The sequence below is a fragment of the Triticum aestivum genome, chromosome 7B, assembly GCF_018294505.1.
Source record: "Triticum aestivum cultivar Chinese Spring chromosome 7B, IWGSC CS RefSeq v2.1, whole genome shotgun sequence".
Taxonomy (NCBI): Eukaryota; Viridiplantae; Streptophyta; class Magnoliopsida; order Poales; family Poaceae; genus Triticum; species Triticum aestivum.
Window position 1 is genome coordinate 736,292,712 of NC_057813.1, and position 16,265 is coordinate 736,308,976.

Below are 16,265 nucleotides of genomic sequence, written 5' to 3' on the forward strand. Positions count from 1 at the left end.
TTTTCCGCCATGTTTATCATTAAGGTAATTGCACCCCATATACAATGACTTGGCCGGTGGGAGCAAATTGGTACGAAAACTTGAAAAACATTCACCCATGGTACAACTTGACTTGTCGGCTCATACCAAGTACAAATCAGTTATATGTTGACACGTGGCATGAGACAATGGCAATGGGCACACTCACATCTTTTTTTCCAAGAAGCTCCCCAGCGGTCAAGAAATTTCATGTAAATAGCTCCTCAACGGGTCCAAATCCCATGCGCTATTCAGCGACACACCGCAAGGCATGTAACTTCACCTTCATTGAAGCATGAAGCCTATATTTTCTTTCCTTGGCCTCCAACGAGATCATGTTGCTATTGCTATTGTGGTGGTCTACTCTCGACGATGATATCCTGCTACACAATTTGGTCCCAGTGGATTTCTATAATCTCACAATGTTGGATGTCGAAATGGCAATGGAGTAGCACCAAACTCTATCCATCCATTGAAGCGGTCAAACAATCATTCATATGCCAGACGGACATTGCCACTGGGTGTTCGGGGACTCCATCCATCCTCCTGGACAGCCTCGAAAGCGCTTAACATCGACAGAAAATGATATTCGCATATAATTTCATGTCCTATTTCTTTTATTATTTCTATTCTGATACCTTTGCCACCTTGGTATATTACCCTCCTTTTCCACCTTGTTTACCAGACGTGTGGTACTCTATTATAAACAAAACCATCTAGTTTCTGGAGGACACCAGACCAACACACATGCCTGGGCCATTCGATAGGGTCATGTTAATGCATGAGATGACCAGAAGCGAGCAAGACTATGATTTATTTGACTCGCGCAATTAAATCTTATTTGTTGAAATGCATTGAACGAGCCACTAGAGGACTGTCAGCACCTTAGCAAACGTGTCTTTTTATTTTTCTTCTGGAAATGCCTTTTGTCAACTTGCATTCCTGGGCACAAGTAGAAAATCATTCATTAATTACTACTTCATCTGTTCTATGTATTACACGGTCCTCCATTCATTAAAAATGTGACATGGAGGTGCCACACAAACACACATAAAAGGAACTTCTCCATGACGGTCATGAAATAGAGTTATCCTAAAAATATGAGTACTCCTAGAAATTATATGTTTCTAAAATAAAATTGTAGTAGTATGAAAAAGAACTTCCATCAAATAGACAGTTTTCCTAAAAAGGAAGAGAGAAAAAGAAATGGAACACCAGAGAATAAATATGGTTACCATTCTGTCGTTTGGTCCCAGATCGTCCCATCGCCCTTGTTAGTAATTTCTATTCCATGCATAGAAAATCCATTGTGTCTATTTTGAACCAGTTTCTCTTTACATATGGTAGCTTACTGTTTTGAAGGGTAACTAGTTTGTTCTGCACTTCTGGCATATACAACCAGCTGTGTACATGCATCCTGGTTCGTTGGGCCAATTTGCAAGTCGATGGATTTGTTGATTCTTCTTGGTGCAGATGAATGCATGCCGATCTGACCTTCTATGTGCGTGCGAAGGTGAAATCTATACCTCAAAATTAATAATAATATAAAAGTGAGGAGCATTTCTTCCACCAAAAGTTACGTATGTTACTTTCGTGTATCGTCCATCTAGGGAAGCATTTGCATCGTTTGTATGCTCCAAATCCTATTGTTCCTGGTACCGTCCTCTGCACCCAAGCTATCTAATCATCATTGTATTCAATGAATCACTCATACGCCAGACGACCACGACCTAGGTGATCAGGGACTCAATCTAATCGCTAGGGTATTCCCAAAAGCGCTTAACATCGACCGAAAAGATAGCCCATATTATTTCATGTGTTGTTTGTTTGATTATTTACATTCCAGTAGCTTTGCCACCCTAGCATACTACCCGTGTATAATTTCATGTGATATTTGTTTGGCTATTTCTACTTGGGTACCATTGATACCCTAGTACATGACCCTTCTTTGCCACCATGTTTATTATGCATGGAAATTTATTATTAGCAATATCATCTAGTTTTTTTCAATAAAAGAAGGGTTTCACTTTCCGGTTTCCATTAAGAGAAACCATATGGTTTGATAACAGGACTCCAACCAACCACTACGACTACAAGGACATTTAAAAGTTAACGACCAAAAGGAACTAAAACAAAAGGCAGACATGAGCATTGCGCACCTTCGGGCATCCCCAAGAATGTCACAAGCAAAAGACCCAGCAGCCCCCAGGTTGCACAAGCGCCGAACCTGGAGGGAAACAAACCAAGTAAAGTGTCTCAAATTCACTTTAGAAAACCCAACAGAAGCCCTACCGAAGACTACAAAAAGATCTGGCGAAGAACTCCTATGAGCTCCAACGAGCTCATGGTGTTGTCGCTCTGGTGGTGGTGTCCTCTCGAAAATGTATCTAGCGCACGATGCCACCTCTCCCCACGCCAAAAAGTCTCGTGCCCGAGATGTTACATGATGGCATACTTTTTAAGTATGAGAAGTTTGCAGTGCCATATTTCAAATTCCGACAACACATGTGGCATTTCGTAAAACCCAAAAGTTTGAAGTGGCATGTATAAAATTTTCCAAATAAATATTCATCAGAAGAAACATAACACTCAATACAGGTGGAAGTGTGACGTTCTATCCTATGGTGCAGTTGTGGTAGGGCGATCACATTGTTTGGTCCAAGTGGATTTCCATAATTAATCGCTCTGTGCCAAACGCAGGAACAACAATGGGATGGCCTCAAACCCCATCCACCCATTCAAATGTTCAATGAATCGCTCATATGCTAGATGGCCACGGCCACTGGGTGGTCGAGGACTCCATCCATCTGTTGGGGTGGTCCAGAAAACGCTCACCGTCAACGAAAAGTAGATAGAGCCTATAATTTCATGTCATGTTTGTTTGATTATTTCTATTTCGGTACCTTACCACCCTAGTATGTTGCCCATCTTTGCCACCATGTTAATTGTGCATGGTACTTTATCTTATTTTATTTGAATTTTCGGGGGGGGGGGGGGGGAGTTTCCTCCACATGAATATATTGACAAAAGTGATCTAAAATCCCAGATAGTTACACAAGAGAGAGGGGGGACACCACACATCACACACGCACTCAAACCGCATTAGTGGATGTTGCCAAGGAAAAGGCATATGCAGCCATAAGTTAACGCGCTGCCAGTGTTGTTCGCGTGAGCGCCCACGCCAGAGCGTCGTGTCCTCCCTGCAGCATCTCAGAGCACGACAAAGGGAGAGACGCTGCCCCTGGAAGACCACCACATTTTGGTGTTTCCGCAGTTGCTAGCAGCATAGTAGAATGAACTCGACAGGGGAGTCGACAGCGCCCAGGGACGCAGCAAAGAGGTACAACTCAAGGATCGAGGCGTCAGCGATGGGCACCCTAAGCACCAGGGGAGGGCACGCCGCCACCTTTGGGGAGAAGGGCGACGAGGGCACGGTTAATCCCGTCGAGGCAAGCAGTGCCGGTGTGCACCTCATCAAAGAGGCGCTGGAGATCGCCAGCAACCACACTCCAGGCATCCTGATAGAAGGCAGGGCCCAACCCGTCGGGGCCGAGAGCACTGGTGAGGTCCAGCATGTCAACCGCGGCCTTGATCTCAATCCACCCAAACTTAGCCTCCAGAGCCGGACCATCGACACAGGGGGCATGGCGTAAGGGGTGGCCAGCTCGAACCAGATGGGCGAAATCATATGGTTTCCAATGGTCACAAGACCAACATGCATGAACGGACCAGTAGGGTTGTGGTAGTGACTGAGATAAGCTGAGGCGAGCCATGTTATCATGTATGGCTCGTACTAGGCTCCGAGCGTACGCTTGCATACACTGATCGGTCTCCCCTCGCTGGTCACATGATTAGGGAGCATGTGGCCAGTCGATTGGGAACTTGTGTCATCTCTCTCCTTAGCATGTGGAGATGACGACAGAGTGAGCTAGGGTTTGGGTCTAGGTGGGCATGGGGTGGGGTTTTGTGAGGATCAGTTGGGTGTCAACTTCTTGACCGGTTGTTCACCCCAGATGTTTAGGGGGGTTTAAGGGGTCCATGTGTAGATTTTCGCGCCCATGCTAGACGATAGTTTTGACGAGAAGCTAACCATTGGAAAGGGCGCAGTTCAATCACTACGAGGGTAGTTGTAGGGCTGATCGTGTGCTCCTGGGGTTCTGTACTATGTGAATAATCCAAATCTGGTTGGCTTATATAAGTTTTTGCCCGGTTTTTTCATTAATTAACTGGAAAATTCTCTTGTGCTTAATTAACTGATGAGGCAAATCTTTAACCTCCGGTACGAAAAGAAAAAATCACTACGAGGGTGCAGCTCAAGGGCGATGCGGGTGTAGATAGGAAGAGTTTTTTCAACACCAAAACGACCATGGTCTATGGTCTATAATTTAACAAAGCCAACTGCAGTAATTAGCAAAGCCATCATACTGTTAAGAATAAATTAGTTGGAATAATGTTAGAATAACCCCTGCTTTTTCTAAACCACCATTGAGAAACCGCACGTTGTTTCGCTTCTGACTCTGTGTAAAGTGTAAAGGCATCCATTCGGATGTGCATGTATAAATAGTTCAGGCCAACGATAAAGAATTTTGTTGATTTTCACAATCCCTTTTTGTTCTAAACACACACTACAACCTCTGTTTCAAATTACTGTGGTTCACTAAACTAGGTTCCTATTCCAGCGGACAGATGGCAGTGGTTCACAAAACTAATACCGCATTAATTTATCAAAGCACTCAGCTGGAATTTAACGACTCAAAATTTTTTCGGCTAAGATCTTAGCCGCCGGCCAGATTAGATCACTTGGCGACGGCAGGCTTGCTACTGCTGCAAGCCAAAGCTTATCTCACGACGGTGACGGATACAGCGGGAGGTGCTGCTGGAGGGCACCTCGCCGCTCTTCTCCTTGGGGGTCAACATGTAGTAGCAGAAGTAGAGGATCAGCTGGATGAGGCCAAAAAAGCAATGGATCCCTATTCAGGTTCATATGCCAGTTACGCGTCTGAGCAGGGCACACAAATGTCGTTCTCTCAGTATTCTGGGCACCAGGCGACGGGCAAGTACACGCGTATCAGTTTGAAATGTGTAATGTAATTAGCTAGGTATCCAATTGATCAAGTACAATGACAGTGTACAACTGCAAGTGGTAGGGTAAGATGTTTTTACTTCCAAACATACATTACAAATCAAGCTTTCGGTTCGCTGTAGCAGCAGCGGAAGATGGGTTCAAGATGGACAAGTGGATCTTGTAGGGGCTGGGTTGGAGGTGGCACACACGAAAACCAGACCACGAGCTCTCCTCAGGCATAGGTCAGGAGCTCACTCAGTTACCGCCAATGCCAGCCTCGTCTACTTGACTAGCCTCGTCTAGTACATGACTCCTAGTACTGAAGAAAGAAAGAAAGCAATATGACTTTATTATACTTGTGAGAACCGATCCTCTCATGTTCAACCTAAGAATTGGACAACGGGCAGGCCATGGGTATCTATGCATTGAACAGAACCAACAAGAGCTACATACAAAAAACTTTATGAAGTGGCAGTGGGTAAATAGTTAAAAATGAAAACACAAATCAATTACATTTGACGAACAACTTTATCTCCCAAAAATGCACTTTTCATAATTGCAGTTTAAAGTAAATAAACATAAAACAATTCCTTGTACAAACAATAGGTAAAATATATGAAGTGGCAGTGGGCAATGTTTAACAAATGAAAGTGATTCTACTAGAACTAATTAGACTGATAAAATCTACATGAGGCCATTACCGCATGTATTAGAGTGTGGTGCTTACATTTATTGGGCCATTTGGAGGGGCATCGGAGTCGAAGAAGAATCCTCGCGCAAACCACACATTGGCTGTCATGCACCTGTGTTCATGAGGAAACTATATCAAGGAATCACGCCTGCCAAATCCAAAGGAACATAGATAAATACTGTAAAATTGCGCATATGCGCCTGAGGAAACCATCTCGTATTCTTTTATTGATGGATGTAATTCACTGTAAATCGGGTGATATGGCTACCAAATAAAAACCTAACCTAAAGGCTACAACAAAAATCAAAAATTCAGGCAACAATGGACCTGAGAGGCACCATGCTTAATTGTTCCTGGCAACAAAGCTAAACACGCACAACTTGTCCTGCTAGTGCTACTAGTAGGGTTGGGTCAGGCATGAATACATAATCAAAAACATACTAGACACACAAATTGGTGTATTACTGAAAACAAGCAACATCTCCAGGTAATCAATGGCAGGGACATGCAGAACATGAGTGAGATAGAGATAGATATATATATATATATATATATATATAGAGAGAGAGAGAGAGAGCAGAGAGGGGATGATACCTTCACGGGCTCCATGGTGTCGGCACTTGTGTCAGAGCAGTAGTGGGAGAGCAGCGTCCCGGGAAGAGGCACACGGCTGTCTGTTGAAACAAAACAAAAAAAATCCATTAATAATGTGTGATAAAATTTCGGAACTTGAACACTGCTTAGATCTATTAAATCATCACTATTGAAGATAACCTCCTAATGAGAGGGTCTATGTGTCACTACTTATTCTGTTTCACGATATAAATGAAATTTTCAAGCTATGCTAATACATTCAATTAAAAAAAGGACACCAGCAAAGGAACTCTAGATTCAGGTTTGCATATCCGTTTGTAACCTAAGAAGTAAACATGGCTGGTTAAGCCCCTCCTTGTCATCATCCGCCTCATGGTGGAAGGCATCCCATTCATTGTTTGATCTGTCGAAGTGGCTGTTGTTGCTAGACACGGTGGACGGTGATCAGGAGAGGAACGAAATAGGGAAAGGGAGGGTAAGAGACGGAGAGCAGAGCGAAGTGAAGTGAGCTAGGGTTTGCTCTGGGTGGCTTTTAGTGGGGACGAAGTGGGATCATGGTCGGCCAAGCTGCCGTGGCGCGCCCGGGCCTCCCCACATCTGCCCTACATTTGGGCTGGGTAAGTGGTGTGTCGGACAACCCGTGTGTTTGGGGCCGGTCTGAGGCGCCTGGCTGGGCTTTTTTTTATCGGTCACTGTTTGATCCATCCGATCGGGCGTTTGGGCCGATTTGAGGTGCCCGGCTGTAGATGCTCTTAGGTTTTCAAAGGATAAGAAATTTTGTATACCTATTAATCCATATGGTCTAAAGTGGTATATAGTGACATGTTTAAAGTATGAAAACTTTGCAGTGGTATATTTTAAATTCTGAGAAAAGAAATGGCATTTCTCAAAATCCGAAAGAGTTTTATGGTGTATATCAAATTTAGAAACTAAATATTCATCGAAGAATCATGACACCAAATATAGTAGAGAAGCACAACGTTGTATCATATGATGGACCGGAGATAGGGAAACCACACACTTATTGGTCCCAGTGGTTTTCCGGAATCACACGCTGTTGGATGTGGGAATGAAGATAGGGTAGCCTTGGACTCGGTCTATCAATGGAAATGATCAATGAATCTCCGATATGAATGAGGTATATGACCATTCGGTGGTGGGACTTAATGTAATCATCAGGACAGTACATAAAGTGCTTCACATCGATGGAAAAACATAGTGCCTATAATTTCATGTGCTATTTGTTGGACTATTTTTATTTTGGTAGCTTTGCCACCTTAGTATATTACCCAAACTTTCCACCATGTTTATAATGAATGTAATTTCAGCCCAAATACAACAACTTGGCCGGTGGGAGCAAATTGGCACAAAAACTTAAAAAACGTTCACCCATGGTATAACTTGACTTGTGGGCTCATACCAAGTCCAAATCATTTATGTGTCAACACGTGGCATGACACGTTGACAATGGGCACGGTCCCAACCCCCCCCCCCCCCCAAGAAGCCCCTATGTGGTAAATAAATTATGTGTAATACTCCATATTATGGGACGGAGGGAGTAGCTCCTAAACTGGTCCAAATCCCTAGCTGTTTTCAGCGACACCGCAAGGCATGCAGCTTAATCTTCGTTGAAGTATAAAGCCTACTTTTTCTTGATCTCCAACAAGATCATCTCACCGTTGCTATGGTGGTGGTCTCCTCTCGATGACGATATCCTACTACACCAATTGGTCCCAATGGATTTCCAGAATCTCACCATGTCGGACAACGAAATGGCAATGGATTAGCGCCAAGCTCCGTCCATCCATTGAAGCGGCCAAATAACGACTCATAGTATGCCATATGGCCACTGCCACTCGGTGTTCGAGGACTCAATCCATCCTCCGGGGTAGTCTCAGAATCTCTTAATGTCGATGTAAAAAAGATATTTCAAAAAAAATTCTATATCCTATTTGTTTGATTATTTCTATTCCGACACCTTTGCCACCTTGGTATATTACCCGCCTTTTCCACCATGTTTATCAGTCATGGTACTCTATTGTAAATAAAACCATCTACTTACACCATACCAGCCAGAGATGGAGCCACCTCCACATTTGAGGACCTTTCTTAGCTGCGGCAGCACCACCTCCACATCCGAGGAGTGCCTGCACAAGTCACCTTCCTTGCGTCATGGGAAGCGCTTGCCTGTGCTCTATGGACAGAAGCACCAACCTACGCACCAACCTGCTGGATAATTTTGATCTGGCGAGATGCAAGTACACAACCGAGAATAGCTAGTTAGGCACACCTTGATTAAATTGATGGAGCTAGCTACGGAAAAAGCGCGCGCACACACACACGATACAATGGACACGCCCTAGTTAATGAAGCGCTACAAGAGCAGAATTGACGCGTATGGGCGCTCCACCGCGATGGATGTCGGTGAGTTTAGCGCATTTATCTTCATCTTCTTCACCCCGTCTCCACTCTCCAAGCATTGCCATCTCATTGAGGACATGCGCGAGCCCACACCGCTCAACCTCTATCATGTAAAATGGTGGTGGGCTTCATTTCCAGAACCCTATTTTCTATGAAACAACCTTGGTGGAAAATGGATCCCAATGTTTTAAAAAAGTAAATTTGACTAAAGCTAAAACTTGTCCAAGGTCCTAAGATTTTATGTGAAATAGATGACTAGAGAATAAACATGGTTACCATTTTGTTGTTTGGTCCCTGATTGTTCCATCGCCCTTTTTAGAAATTATTGTTCTATGCTTAGAAAATTCGTGGTGTCGATTTTGATTGTGTTTTTTGCTTTAAATATGGTGGCTTACTATTTTGAAGGGTGATGGCATCTCCAACGAGGACTCTCAAACCACTCTTAACCGCCTGGACCGCATGGTCCGGGCGTGTTTTGCCATCCAACGTGATCCTGTACGGACCCGCTCGGTTGTCTAGACGTTCTTTCTCCCGCAAACCAGAAGCAAACCGGGTGGGGGGCTTTCCAGGCGTACGGACCGCTGTCACGCACACGCCGCTTCCTACGTCGCATTCATGCCGATCCAAACCACGCAGCAGCCAACATTGATGCTGCACGGTGTGACCGAACCACTACTGCAGGAATGCCTAGCAGGGGTGGGTGGGAAAAGGCTAGCAGTGGCGGGCAAGGCTCCCAGGGGTGCCCGCCACTGATTTCCCGCCACTGCTATGACCACATCAGTGGTAGGCTGGCGCTCACCACTGGTAGAGCCTCATCAGTTGCGAGTGCTGGAGTTTGCTCGCCAGTTAGTAGAATATTGGCAGTGTCGGGCAGTGTTTATGTGCCGCCACTACTTATTCTCGTTGCACAGTGGCGTGCTTACTGGAGCACCTGCCACTGAAAAATTAGGCATGCTAAATAAAAATTTTGCAGCTAGGCAACAATTGTGCTGGCATGACTGCGTTTTGCAAATATATATATATATATATATATATATATATATATATATATATATATATATATATATAAGAAATTCAATATAAACATCAGCATTTTGATATTATGCATGAATGTTCACACTACATAATTAGTAGTTTAGTAATTCACCAGTACTTGATTAGCATATGGGTTTTGCTAGGATCGATGCATGGAAGAGTTCAACATTATATACATTACCGTTCAAAGGATCTACTTTGATGGTAACATCTATAGTGTTGCTCATAGAATTAAAACATCAGACGAACTAGATGTGCCCTAGACAGACTTTTTCACAAAATGAGTTAAAGGACCGAAAGTGCAAACCTGATAAATCAGATAGACGAGGTATTCAACCTGATAAATCTGTGTTCGATGTGTACGAAAGAAAGAGAAGTAGCAAGTTGTCCTTCCGCAAATAGTGGATCCCATGAGCATTCAATATCCCGTCCATATGATTCATCTAGCTAGCTTGTTAAGTCTTTTGCGTCATTGTACTATTATTGCAGAAGAAGAGTAACTAACACTCCGAAGATATGGATGTGAACTTGAATCATCTTCAGAGAGATGACACATGATCCTCAACCCTATCCCAGAAGGCTCGGTTAATTCGCTAGTAGTACTCGATTAGCATATGGGTTTTGCTAGGATGCATGGAAGAGTTCATTATTATACATTACCGTTCAAAGGATCTACTTTGACGGTAACATCTACAGTGTTGCTCATAAAATAAGAATATCAGATGAAGCGTGTGTACTGTTTTTACAAAATGAGGCAAAGGACTCAAAAAACTAACATGATGAATCAGATGGACGAGGTATTAAAGACTCACCTGATTCACTACTTGCAGCAGAACTAGCCCTATCTTTTGCAAACACCAAGGAAATGTTTTCCTCCCACACAACCATTGTTCCCATTCGACAGCCGCAAGTTCATATTGTGCCTTTGCCTTCTCATTTACAGGGAGCAACTTGTATTTCTCCTGCCCAAGTGCCTTGTATACTACTGATTTAAAACACTTTGATGAAAAATACAAGAAACACCCTACAAATTAGAAGCAAGGGCACAATACAAACTTGCCATTGTAACATGGAAACAAGGTTTGTGTGCCAGCAAAATCTTTCTGCGATGTGTACGCAATATAGAATCAGTTGCCTTGCCGCAAATAATGGATCCCGAGCATTCAATATCCCACTCATCTGATCCCTCTCACTTATTTTTAAAATTTTTAACTCATTTTATTAGAACAATACTTTGTACTTATCAAATGTCGTTATTCCTTGAACTCTTCTCGGAGAAGAACACTAACCTTCTGAAAATGCATGTTCAGAAGGAAATGTGTGTACAAATTACCGTATAATATTCGTAGTCCTCCTTAAGTAGTCGGACTCGGGGATCTGAATGAGCTCACTCTCGTCGTTCATTTGCTGTGTTCATAGATGTAAGATTAAACATCAATGGAATAATATTCATGCAATCTCACATTAACAGCACTAAGATCACACATTACCAACACTAAAAATACAGATTCATATGTAAGAAAATTAAACATGCGTATTTACCACATAAAGGCATATGGAACTAAGTTCACACAAATCATATAAGATAACATAACAAGATGAAATTAAGTTCAGATCCGTCATAACAACATGAAACTAAGTACATCATCTCTCCAATCATCTTCTTAATCTTGGCTAGCGTGATATTCGCAGCTTTCGTGGGCGCAAGTATCCTCTAATGCGGTACTACGGTGATTGTCGGACACCGTACCACAGATAGATCTTGTTGCCGCCAGGATGACCCTCCTCAAATTCGTGAAGGAAACGTAAGAACGACCTCCCAGCTTGCATCCATAATTCTCTAGCAATTTTCATCCAATTTTAACCATGGAAATACATTCTCCCTCCCATGTTGGTGAGAGTGATGGTTAAGGGAATGCCATTTTTAAGCATCGCCATGTCGAGCTGAATCGTCCACTCCTCATCCATTGCCAGGTTGGCCACACGCATGAAATCCTCCCTTCCCCAACAAGGGATGCACTGAGTATGACAAGAAGAAAACATAAATTAGACAATTGTGGGCGTCATGAAGGTCATCCCGAAGGTCCACACATATCTCACTGCAATTAAATGGGACATACCGCCCACTCCATAAAGTCGTCCTGAAGGTCGACACATATCTCACTTCAAGTTAGGTTAACTTTGTAACATGTGCCTAGCCTCCTATCGCCACATAAGGGGCATCCTTCATTCATTGCTGAAGTACATGTTATGAAATAGTTATATAAGTTAAAGGATGGACAAAAAATTGGGCATGAGTTATGCTGAAAAAAGAAACATTTGAGTGTCTGAAATCTCGCGAAACAGAAATAAATCAATGTTTCACGATATTTTCTACAATCTTTTGAAGCTTTATATTGTTGGAGAAATCCAATTAAATGTTCACGTTTCATGACATGGTTATATTTACAAATAAAAAACGTTCATGTATCATCATCCATAATTAATTCCTACAGTGACAATAGAATCGGTATGAGGGATTCCGACAATTACATAACAACATGAAATTAAGTTCAGCTCCGTGCAAAATTTACCTCTGAACTGCTAGAGCAGGAGGCAGAGGAGGGATTTGTAGGAGCCTCGGTGTTGGAGGAGTCTGCTGCCAGCGGCGGTGTCTTGCCCCGGCTGCTGGCGGAGGAAGCCATTGCGAGTTGGTGGCGGCAGCATAGGAGAGGCCCAACGACTAAGGGCGGCTGCGGAGGAGTCTTGACGACGAGGGTGCCACGGCAGAAGAGGGCCCCGGTAGAGGAGGGTTCGACCTAGGGTTCGGCCGGTCCAAAGTAGCGAGAGGCCGGGGGCGCTACAGAGGAGGCGTGCGACGATGATGGTGCGCGGACGCGGCGTAGGACAACGGCTATGGCGGCGAGCACGGCACGAGGGCGAAGGAGGGGCATGGTGGCGATGGGGCACAGGGTTTGGGGGCCAGACCGACGGAGAGATTTGAAATTGCATTTTCAGGGGAAGGGCAGTTTCGGGGGGAGATGACCAGAGAAAACTGGAACGTAGGTAGTGGACGGGTCTACCTGTGGCAGGTGTGCTTATTTACCCGCCACCGCAATGTGTTGTCAACATGGTCATCGTGCAAGGTCAACTTTGTGGTGGTCAGAAGCAACTGCCCGCCACTGTCAACACATGTAGCTGCAGCAGGTAGTAGGGCATGACCACCACAAATGAGTTATACAAGAAAAACATACAAGGAGACTACACGTGTGGCGGGCAGCGAAAAATGCGCGCCACTGCTTCTGCACAACTTGTGGTGGGTTTTCAAAGTAGCTATGGTGGGTGACCTGTCCCGCCTGCCACTAATTTGTGATCACCTATAAGCCATTTCCCAGTAGTGAACGGGAGGGCTGCGCTTACGGATGTGACCTCTCGGACAACATTGTTTCAATGCGGAGGCCGTGTTCAAAGAAATCGACTTTGGCTACTGCACCGCATTGAAGTTGGATGACCGTCCGTTCACCTGACCCTGGTGGCGGCTATTTAAGCCCATCATCGGTCATGCACATCCACACTCTTCGGATCTCCTCCTCCTCCTCTATGCGGCCCTTCTCCTCTCCACACTCATCTGTGATGATGAAGTCCTGGTTCTTTGCGCAGGCAGGTGGCGGCGGTGCTAGCGGATCGTGGTCCAGCTCTTGGGGTTGCTGTCCTCGCTCTCTGGGTCCGTCAGGCTCCACTACAGCCGGATCCTCCAGCAAGGAGTATATCGTATCTCCTCCGGGGTAAAGGAGGACCAGGTGCTGACGCCGCAACAGCCGTGCCACCTCGCAAAGGCCGCTCTGACGGACGAGGAGTTCGCCCGTCAGATGGAGCTGGTGACCGACATGTCATTTTGGTAGCGTGGCCTGGCACCGCCGTCGCTGCCACATTCCTTCAAGGACGGGCTGCACTCCCCACCGTGCTACCATGTCAAGGAGGAGCCGACATCACCTCTCTGTCGTGTCAAGGAGGAAGCAGCATTGCCACCACCACACAACCGATACGCCTGGATCGATGGGCCGTAGTCAATGTCCCGCGGCAACTGGCACAACTACTTCTTGAAGGAGGAACTGTCGCTCGCCGTCGCGAAGTCACACGGCCACACCCTCCACTACCTAGGTGTCGGGGCGAGCGGCGGTCCCTCGGGCAGACGTGTCCATCGAGGAAACGGTGGCGAGGCAGACAGCGTGGTATGAGCGGTGCAACGCTACCCGCCACTCAATGTTTGCCATGTCAGACGCGACGCCGGAGTGGGTCCTCAACGACCCTAACATGGTGACGGCCTCAGCCCTTCACCGATCCGTCATCACCGCGGAGACAGACACGAGGCGCCTCCGCCGCCTTGATGGCCAGCTCTCCAAGATCGGCGATGAGTTGTCGCTTAGCCACCGCGCAGCGAAGCGGCTCCTCCATGAGCCCCAAGTGGTTGTTAGACAAGGCAGTCGCGGCGTCCATGCATGCATCCTACCGCCGTTGGAGGGACGACAACGGCATGAACGGCGACAACGGTGCTACCGGGGAGGGTGGCCACGCGTCCGAGGTCATCGTGCGCTACAAGATTTAGTTTTTTCGACCTTTTAGTGAAATGGTCGAAATGTTGATCATTTTGTAAATTATATCCGAATTTTAATGAAATCCGTCATGTTTGCTGAAATTTGTCGGGTATTTAAAATTCGATTTTGAAATGTATATGGCTACGGTTGGATGGCCGGTTCGTGTATCCATGCCGTGGACTGGTCCCTCAGTCCGTGGACGGATGCGGTGCACGATTTGAGGGTCAGTGTTGGAGATGCTCTAACTAGTTTAATGTGTACTTTGGCATATACGACCAATTGTGTGCATGCAACCTGGTCCATTAGCCCAATTTGCAAGTCAATGGATTGGTTGATTCTTCTGGGTGCAGATGAATGCATGTCGATCTGACCGTCTATGTGCATGCGGAGGTGTAATCTATACCTAATTAGCATTACAAAAAGAATATACTCCCCCCGTTTGGAAATATTTGTCGGAGAAATGGATGTACCTAGACATATTTTAGTTTTAGATACACCCATTTTTATCCATTTCACCGACGAGTATTTTCGGACAGAGGGAGTAAAAGGGAGACCATTTCTTCCTCCAAAACTTTTGTACGTCGCTTTCGTCCATCATTATAGTTCGTCCGTCTAGGCGGGGTGGTTCTGAAAGCACTTAAGCTCAAAGGAAAATATAGCCCCAATTATTTCATGTGTTGTGTGCTTGATTATTTAGATTCCAGTAGTTTTGCCACCATATATTAAAAAAAGTAGTTTTGCCACCATATATTAAAAAAAGTAGTTTTGCCACCCTAGTATATTACCCGTCTTTTGCAGCATGTTTATGACGGAGGTAATTGCATCCCAGATACAAGAACTTGGACGACGCGACAAATCTGTAAGGAACATGAAAAAAGTTCACCCATCGTACAACAACTTGGCTTGCGGGTCGTATCGGGTACATATCAATCTTGTTTTGACATGACGACATGTGGCATGCCACGATGGCAATGGACACGTCACGTGCACTGGTATTTTCTCCCAAAAAATTATGGTGAAGATAAATCGCGCAATAGGTCCTCATATGGTCAAATCTTTAAACCCCCCTACGAATATCGTCGACCCCGCAAGGCATGCAGAGCTTCACCTCCATTGAAGGACGAAGCTAATTTTTTCCCTGCCTCAAATGAGCTCATGCCATTGTCGCTTTGTTGGTGGTCTCCTCTCGACAATGATGTCCAGCGCATGATGCCGCCTCCGCCCATGCCAAAAAGTCCAGTTTCCGAGATGGTATATAATGGCATATTTTCAAAGCATGAGAAGTTTGCAGTGCCATATTTCAAATCCTGACAACATGTGGCATTTATCCTAAACCGAAAGTTTGCAGTGACATATATCAAATTTCAGAAATAAATATCCATCAAAAGAAATATAACACTAATTAAATTAGGTGGAAGCATGACGTTGTATCATTTCGTGGACCATTGGTAGGGAGATCACACTGAATGGTCCTACTGAATTTTCATAATCGATGTGCTTAACAGAGGAACGGCATGGGATAGCACGAGACCCCATCCCCCAATTCAAGTGGTTAAAGAATCGCTCATATGCTAGATGGCCACGGCCACTAGGTGGTCGAGGACTCCATCCATAAGTCAGGCGGTCCAAACAGCGCTTTCCATTAACGAAAAAAGATAGAACCTATAATTTCATGTCGTGTTTGTTTGATCATTTATATTTCAGCACCTTTACCACCCTGGCAGTAGTAGAGCTAAGGAAGATATGTTGGGTGGGTCAGATTTCACACGTCTCAATCAATTCCTGCGCACGCAATATTGTAGCGCGCCGCCGCACCATCGACCTTCCCGTTGGCTCACGTCAATCGTCGCCGACTCATCACATTGTC